Below are 9,991 nucleotides of genomic sequence, written 5' to 3' on the forward strand. Positions count from 1 at the left end.
CGCAATTATTTGCATTCGAACGTGTGTTTCCCGGCGTTTCAAACGCAAAAACGCGACCGAACGCGTCCGAATGCGTCCGGACGCGACCGAACGCGATGACCCGCGTTTAGCGTTCGCGTTTTTCCATTTTAAAGGGGAATAATTTTTTGACCTCTAGGAACGGTTCTAAACGCAAATGCCCACAAACGCCCGCTAAACGCGGGTACAAACGCGACCGAACGGACGTTTCAAACGTCCTAAAAATTCCAGCATTCAAAGGGACTTTTAACAACGTCCCGTGTACATGGACCCTAAAGCCTTTTTCTATCTTTACCGACCATAAAAACCTGCTGTATCTTCAGACTGCTAAACGTTTGAATTCACGTCAAGATCGATGGGCTCTGTTCTTCTCCCGTTTTAATTTTGTCCTTTCCTATGTCCCTGGTCATAAGAACAGGAAGGCCGATGTTCTTTCCAGACAATTTGTTACTTCTGAAGAAGATCAACCTACCGAACAATATATTATTCCAACTCACAAGATTGTCGCACAGATCTCTGCAGCTCTTTCCCAACAGTTACAGGAAACCCAGAATCATGTTCCTCAAGGGCTGAAGGTACCACCAGGTCGCCTGTTTGTAGCCCCCAGCCTCAGGAGACCTGTACTCCTCTGGCTGGGCACATGATGGAGTGTTATCTGGTCATCCTGGTATCACAATCACTCTTAAGACCTTGCAGCGTCATGTTTGGTGGCCTCATATGAAAAGAGATGTTACAGACTATGTGGCTGCCTGTCCAACCTGTGCTGCTAATAAAGTACCTCGCACATTGTCTGCTGGGCTATTACAACCGCTTCCTGCACCTCGCCAGCCTTGGACCCATTTAACTATGGACTTCATTACAGAATTACCCAAATCTGATGGCATGACTGCAATATGGGTTATAGTGGATCGCTTTTCAAAGATGTCTCATTTTGTACCACTCTCTGGATTACCTACAGCGAAAGCTATGTCTACCCTCTTCCTTTCTCATGTTGTGAAACATCATGGTATACCTACCAATATCATCTCAGATCATGGATCTCAGTTCATTTCCCAATTCTGGAGAGTGTTTTGTAAGAAACTGGGAGTAACGCTCTCACTCTCTACCTCACATCACCCGCAAACAGATGGTCAAACGGAACGCATGAACCAGATCTTTGAAACCTATCTTCGGCATTACATCAACTCGCTACACTCCAATTGGTCTAAGTATTTGCCCTTGGCTGAATTTGCCATTAACTTTTGTTGGCACAGTGCCCTGCATACCACGCCATTCTATGCAGCCTTGGGCTATCACCCTCAGACCTTTCCACTACTTCAGCCTTTATCTTGCTACACTGGAAAAAGATTTGCATATTGCTACGGAAGTCAGGCTGTCTACCATATACGTAAGACTGAAGCAACACTCTATCAAATTGGGCCCTCGATTCATTGGTCCTTTTAGGGTAATTGCTAGAGTCGGACCAGTCTCCTATCGGTTGAAATTGCCCTCCTCGCTCCGGATACACCCTGTGTTCCATGTTTCTCTCCTTAAAAGGGCAATCTTCAATCGTTACTCCAGAACTCAACAACTACCTCCTTCTGTTCTTGTTGATGGACAACATGAGTTTGAAGTCTCTAAGATTCTGTATTCTAGAAGGCGGGGTCGTGGCCTACAATATCTGGTTCATTGGAAAGGATACCCCATCACAGACCGTTCCTGGGTTCCAGCTAAAGATTTGCATGCCCCTGCTCTCATCCGAGACTTTCATGCCACCTTTCCTGCTAAGCCTCACTAAGGCCCCCGGAGGGGTCCCTTGGAGAGGGGGTCCTGTCATGTACCTGGGTGTCCTTGAACCGGAAGGTTCCTTGTTTCGTAGCTTGCAGCCCTACCTATTGTGCCACAGAGAAGCTCTGGAGTTTTGGCAGTGATTTTTCCAGCCTGATGCTTGTCTTGGACTCACTAGCCCCACCTTCTGTCAGCTGCGAACAATGTACAATTTAACCAGCTGTGAACAATGTACAATTTACCCAGCCTTTAAATAGCAGCACTTCCTGTTACTGAGTGCCCGTTTGTTTTGGAATATCTTCCTGGGTGTGCTGCTTGCTCTTTGATAGACTTTTGTGTATGAACTTTTGCCTGTATTCGTGACCCCTCTTCAGCCTGCCGAATCTGTACTTCACCGCCAGCCTGTGTATGACTTCTGCCTGCCTGACCATTCTTTGGATTTCGTTTGGATACCACTTTGCCCGATCTGTTGCCGGCCTGATCTCTCTTACTTCGTTTTCGCCTGAATTCTCAGCACTCAAGCTCCCCTTCGGACTTTACCTCACAGGTACCTAACAAAAATAAAGAAATAGACTCAGATTAATGTCATTAAAGCGATTTTGTTCTAAGCAGCCATCTTGCCACCTCAAATGTAAAATGATGCACTTTGGGGCTAAGAACATACATGCATCATACATACTAGGGGGAGTACAACTGGGGAATTCCATAGTGGAGAAGGACCTGGGGGTTTTGGTAGATCATAAGCTTAATAATAGCATGCAATGCCAAGCTGTGGTTTACAAAGCAAGCAAAGTCCCTTCTTGTATTAAGAGAGGTATGGACTCCAGAGAGAGAAATATCATTTTGCCCCTGTACAAATCATTAGTAAGACTTCATCAGCAATATGCAGTTCAGTTTTGGGCACCAGTTCTCAAAAAGGATTTGGGGGAACTAGAGAGAGTGCAGAGAAGGACAACCAAACTGATAAGAGGCATGGAGGAGCTCAGCTATGAGGAAAGATTAGAGGAACTGAACTTATTTTCTCTTGAGAAGAGGAGATTAAGGGGGGATATTATCAACCTGTACAAATACAAATGGGGTCCATAAAGTGAACGGTGTTGAGTTATTCACATTAATGTCATCATAGAATACAAGGGGGCACGCTTTACATCTAGAGGAAAAGAGATTTAACCTCCAAATATGGAAAGGTTTCTTCACAATAAGAGCTGTGAAAATGTGGAATAGACTCCCTCCAGAGTTGGTTATAGCCAGCTCAGTAGATTGCTTTAAAAAAAGGCCCTAGATTCTTTCCTAGTTGTATAATATAATTGGGTACTAGCATTTATAGGTAAAGTTGATCCAGGGAAAATCTAATTGCCTCTCGGGGGATCAGGAAGGAATTTTTCCCCTGCTGTAGCAAATTGGATCATGCTTAGCTGGGGTTTTTCACCTTCCTCTGGATTGTGTATATTATATTGTATGATTTATTTTTTTATTGGTTTAACTAGAAGGACTTGTGTCTTTTTTCAACTTGACTAACTATGTGTAACTATGTAACTTGTCCCACAATCCTGGGCTGGGATCTTCTTCCTGCATTCTGCAGTAATTACACCGCCTGGACTTTGCTCAACATTGCAAGTGCCCCTGGCCCCACTCATTCTTACCCCACTTATCATCAGACTAGTAATCACCAGTAATCACCTGAGACAGCGAATTAGAATATATTATTACTATTATTATTATTATTATTTTTATAGTTCGTCTATAGATGCACACAGCTTGGCTCAGGAGTGTGCCCTCACGTGAGCCCCATAGCAAGTGGCTTGCTATGAGGGTACACGCAGGAGAGGAGGAGAGGACAGCGTCAGTGGGGGACCCCAGAGGAAAAGGAATGGGGCTGCTCTGTGCAGTATCCTTGCACAGAGCAAGTAAGTATAAACCTCTTTTTTCCTCTTAGGTAAAAAGAAAATAAACTTTAATATCACTTTAGTGCTTTGGACTTAGTATACATGCTCTGGAGGGCCCATTTATTGTGTGCCCACTCACCAGAATTTATTGACCCCTTATTTGCAATAAGAAGGCTTATCAGCTTGTATTGTATACATTTCTTCCTCTAGAAAAAATGTCAGCAGCAAGAATTACCGAAACAGGGGTCCACAGAAATATCCACTTACATATGTTTAACCACTTGCCTACAGTGCACTTTCACCCCCTTCCTACCCAGACCGATTTTCAGCTTTCAGCGCTCTCACATTTTGAATGACAATTACTCAGTCATGCAACACTGTACCCGTAAAAAAATAGTGTCCTTTTCTTCACACAAATAGAGCTTTCTTTTGATGGTATTTAATCACTACTGGGTTTTTTATTTTTTGTGCTATAAATAAAAAAAGACTGAAAATATTGTGAAAAAACGAAATTTTCTTTGTTTATGTCATAAAATTTTGCAAATTAGTAATTTTTCTTCACAAATTTTGGCCAAAATTTATACTGCTACTTATCTTTGGTAAAAATAACCCAAATAAGTGTATATTATTTGGTCTTTGTGAAAGTTATAGAGTCCACAAGCTATGGTGCTATTCATTGAAAATTGATCACACTTGATCACACCTGATGTACTGAAGGCCTATCTCATTTCTTGAGACACTAAAAAGTCAGGAAAGTACAAATACCCCCCAAATGACCCCCTTTTTGGAAAGCAGACATTCCAAGGTATTTAATAAGGGGCATGGTGAGTTTTTTGAAGTTGTAATTTTTTCCCACAATTCTTTGCAAAATGAAGATTTTTTTTTTTTTTTTACAAATTGTCGTATTAACAGGTTATTTCTCTCCCACAGCATATGTATACTTGCAACTACACCCCAAAACACATTCTACTACTCCTCCTGAGTATGGCGATACCACATGTGTGAGACTTTTTCACAGCCTGGCCACATACAGAGTCCTAACATCCAAGTAGCACCGTCCGGCTTTCTAGGAGCACAAATTACACATATAATTTCCTGACAACCTATCCCACTTTTGAAGGCCCTGGAGCACCAGGACAATGGAAACCCCCATAAAATGACCCCATTTTGGATAGCAAACACCCCAACGTATAATCTTTGAGGCATAATGAGTCTTTTGAACATGTCATTTTTTTCCACAAGTTTTTGGAAAACGTGGAATGAAAATGAGAATGCTTTTTCCATTTATGCAATATTTCTAACACATAGCATGTACATAGCAAAAATGACACCCCAAAATACATTCTGCTACTCCTCCCGAGTATGGCGATACCACATGTGTGAGACTTTTTCACAGCCTGACCACATACAGAGGCCCAACATCCAAGCAGCACCGTCCGGCATTCTAGAAGCAGAAATTACACATATAATTTCCTGACAACCTATCGCACTTTTGAAGGCCCTGGAGCACCAGGACAATGGAAACCCCCATAAAATGACCCCATTTTGGATAGCAAACACCCCAACGTATAATCTTTGAGGCATAATGAGTCTTTTGAACATGCCATTTTTTTCCACAAGTTTTTTGAAAATGTGGAAAGAAAATAAAAATGCATTTTTTTTTTACACAAAATTTTCCATTTATGCAATATTTCTAACACATAGCATGTACATAGCAAAAATTGCACCCCAAAATACATTCTGCTACTCCTCCTGAATATGTCAATACCACATGTGTGAGACTTTTTCACAGCCTGGCCACATACAGAGGCCCAACATCCAAGTAGCACCTTTCGGCATTCTAGGAGCATAAATTACACATATAATTTCCTGACAACCTATTGCACTTTTGAAGGCCCTGGAGCACCAGGACAATGGAAACCCCCATAAAATGACCCCATTTTGGATAGCAAACACCCCAACGTATAATCTTTGAGGCATAATGAGTCTTTTGAACATGCCATTTTTTTCCACAAGTTTTTTGAAAATGTGGAAAGAAAATAAAAATGCATTTTTTTTTTACACAAAATTTTCCATTTATGCAATATTTCTAACACATAGCATGTACATAGCAAAAATTGCACCCCAAAATACATTCTGCTACTCCTCCTGAATATGTCAATACCACATGTGTGAGACTTTTTCACAGCCTGGCCACATACAGAGGCCCAACATCCAAGTAGCACCTTTCGGCATTCTAGGAGCATAAATTACACATATAATTTCCTGACAACCTATTGCACTTTTGAAGGCCCTGGAGCACCAGGACAATGGAAACCCCCATAAAATGACCCACTTTTGGAAAGCAAACAGCCCAACGTATAATTTTTCAGACATAATGAGTCTTTTGAATATGTCATTTTTTTTCCACAAGTTTTTGGAAAATGTGGAAAGAAAATGAAAACGCATTTTTTTTACACAAAGTTGTCCATTTATGCAATATTTCTAACACATAGCATGTACATAGCAAAAATTGCACCCCAAAATACATTTTGCTATTCCTCCTGAGTATGGCGATACCACATGTGTAACACTTTTACACAGCCTAGCCACATACAGAGGCCCAACATTCAAATAGCACTTTACACAAAGTTGTTCATTTATCCACTTTAAGACTGGGCCTATTTTTGACACTTGGTGTTTACAAGCTAAAATCATTTTTATGCTAGAAAACTACTTAGAACCCCCAAACATTATATATATTTTTTTAGCAGAGACCCTAGAGAATAAAATGGACATCGTTACAATATTTTTTATCACACCATATTTGCGCAGCAGTCTTCCAAATGCAATTTTTTTTAACAAAAATTCACTTTTTTTAATTAAAAAATAAGAAAACCGTAAATTTAGCCCAATTATTTAGTCCAAAAATTTAGCCCAAAATTGGCCACGTTTGGGGAATGGCGCCAAACATTGGTACTTAAAAATCCCCATAGGCAATGTTTTAAAAATTTCTACAGGTTACCAGCTTAGAGTTACAGATGAGGTCTAGGGCTCAAATTATTGCTCTCGCTCTAAAGATCGTGGCGATACCTCACATGTGTGGTTTGAACACCGTTTACATATGTAGGCGGGGCTTGCGTATGCTATCACTTCATCCGCGCGAGCTAACTGGGACAGGGCGCTTTAATTTTTTTTTTTTCCTATTTATTTTATTTAATAATTTTTTATTTTTACACAGTTTTTTAAAAAAAAATGTTTTGATCATTTATATTCCTATTACAAGAAATGTAAACATCCCTTGTAATAGAAATAGGCATGACAGGTCCTCTTTATTGTGAGATCTGGGGTCAAAAAGACCTCTCACCATCTTGCCCTCACTCGACTTCCTGTCTCTGAGGATCCGGGACCGGATAATTTTCCCCGCTGCCGGCGGGGCCGGTAAGCTGGGAAAACGTCTAGGACGCGGCGGGAGGCACCTCTTCCCCTGCACCATTGCGGGGATTCCGCTGTGAATGTGCCACTGAGACCACCCTTATCTGAAAGCTGACTGCCCGCCGTTTAAAAAAAAATACCAGGGTTATGGCAGCTATCTGCTCCCATAACCCCAGTATTTAGCTTTAATGGCCGATGTATAAATGACAACCTATCATTTTTGAAGGTCCCTCATATTTTTTACACGTAGCATGTACATACCAAGAATTACACTACAAAATACATTCTATAAAGGAAAGTGTAAAAAAAGTATTACCTGTGGTTTTAGTAGTGCAGTTGTCCACAGAGGAGAGCATTAGTCCAAGCAGCAGGCAGGGACATGCTTAGCGACTACAATAGCATTTTTCCAGGCAGCAGGCAGGAATATAGTCTATAGTCAATACTGGATATTGTCAGCACAGCTGCAGCATTTGTCCAAAGGAATTTTCAAGTCAGCTGAGGGCCTCGTTTAGGTAAGACCTGGGGACAGGGGTAGAGGCTTCTCCCACCCAAATCTCTTTGAAGCCTCCGGACTCCAGACCCTAATCCGGAATTTACGAAACCCAGAGAGAACCAAAAAATTGTTTTTCTCCATCCGGAAAAACAACTCTGGAGCCCCTCACATATGTGTGACCCCTGTGTACTACAGTAGCAGGGGGCGACAGATCAGTTCAAGCGGTAGGCAGAATCATAGTCGGAAAAACATGCCAGGGTCAGTTCACGTGCAAGCAATCCAAGCGGCAGGCAGAAGCGTAGTTGAAAAACAGGCCAGGGTCAGTTCACAGGGAAGCAATCCAAACAGTAGGAAGTAGCGTAATCGGTAAAACAAGCCAGGGTCAGTTCACGTGAAAGCAGTCCAAACAGTAGGCAGAGGCATAGTGGAAAAACAGGCCAGGGTCAGTTTATGTGGAAGGCAGTGGCATGAGGAAAATTGGTCAGCACAGATGAAAACAGGGAAATGGGCTAGTAATTTACGAATGTATGGTAACATGTGAAGCATTCTCCAATGCACAGGCCATGTTGGGAGGGACAGTACCAACAATAGAAGCTGGTATCTTTATGAATCCCCCTTTTGCTGCATACACGGCATCTTTTTTGGCGTCTTCGGCCTGCTTCAGACGTGGAACGTAGTCTGGAAAGTGGCGCTCACTTAGTCGGCTAACAGCCTCAGAGCGAAGGTTTTCTTGGGGGAGTCCTTGTGGGTAGATGAGGGTCGTGACAGTTTCTTCAATGAATTTTAGGAAGGAGATGGGGCTTTCAGTGGATTTGGTGTAAATAACAAAAGCATTATAAAAGGCCAATTGAAATAAATAAATGGCAACTTTTTTGTACCAGAAACGGGACTTCCTTGTTGCCAAGTAGGGCTGAATCATTTGGTCGTTAAACCCCCCCCCCCCCCCCCCATGTAAAGATTGTAATCCTGCACACATGTTGGTTTTTGAATGGGGCCTCTTCTTCTTCGAACTTCAACTGTGGTGTCGTTATGAATGGTGGACATCATGTACAGATTTCAGTTATCCTTCCATCTCAAGGCCAGCACTTCGTTGTTTCTCAAGGCTGCTATTTCCCCCTTTCTCATTCTTTTATTTACTAAGGATTGTGGGAAGCACTTCCTGTTCTTCCTGGTGGTTCCGCAGGCCAGGGTTCCTTGAAGGTACAGATGTTTGAAGAGGGGCAGGCTGGTATAAAAATTATCCAGGTATATGTGGTACCCTTTCCTCAGCAGTGGGTACACCAAGTCCCATACAACCTTTCCATTTGTGCCCATGTAGGCCGGGCAGTCAGGGGGATTGAGCTGGGAATCTCTTCCTTCGTATATGCGGAACGCATACAGATATCCCGTAGCTCTGTCGCACAGTTTATAGAATTTGACCCCATATTTGGACCTTTTGCTCTGAATGTATTGCTTTATTCCTAGCCGGCCTGTGAAGTGTAGCAGGGACTCATCTACACATATATTTTGATCAGGGACGTAAAGTTCTGCAAAACTTTGGGAAAGAAAATTTATGAGGGGGCGAATTTTATATAGCTTGTCAAAATTTGGATGATTTTGGGGGGGGGCACTGGCTGTTGTCACTGAAATGAAGGAAGCGCATGATAATTTCATACCTGGACCTGGACATTAGGGCAGAATATATGGGCATACTGTGTATGGGTTGGGTGGACCAATAGGCATGTCCTTCATTTTTTTTTGTAACCCCCATGTTTATCGTGAGGCCCAAAAACATTTTGAACTCCTCCAAGGTTAACTCTCTCCACTCAAACGGACAGGAATAGGAAGATTGGGGGTTGTTTACAATAAACTGCTGGGCATAAAGATTCGTTTGGTCCACGATGTATTGCAGAAAATTGTTGGGCAAAAATAAATGGAGAAAATCAATTAACGAAAAATTCTCTGTATTGGCCTGCACACCTGGCTGTGCGGTAAAAGGGGGAATATTTGCTGATCCCGAGTTGGAGGGCAGCCATCTTGGGTTGGCAAGAGCATCTGGGAGGTGGATAGTGGCCCTGGCTCTTGGGGGATGTGACACTCCAGTGCTGGTAGAAGGGGGATTTGAAATTGGGAGTGATGCCGCAGCGCTGGTGCTGGGCCTGGGCATTCGCTCCTGTGGTGTATCGCTGGTGGCGGTGCTGGTACTGGGCCTGGGCATAGGATCCTGGGGTGTACTGCTGGTGGCAGTGCTGGTACTGGGCCTAGGATCCTGGGGTGTATCCCTTGTGGCTGCCTGGTTTCCAGAGTGCCGTGCCCTTTTGGGAGGGACCCATTCTTCCTCCGAGTCCATCTCCGATCCGCTACTATTAGCGACTTCAAATTCCGAATCGGATTCGGAATTGGATTCGGATACTGATAAGAGCGCCCCGGTGCC

Source organism: Pelophylax lessonae (genome assembly GCF_965119305.1).
Source record: "Pelophylax lessonae genome assembly, chromosome: 2".
Taxonomy (NCBI): domain Eukaryota; kingdom Metazoa; phylum Chordata; class Amphibia; order Anura; family Ranidae; genus Pelophylax; species Pelophylax lessonae.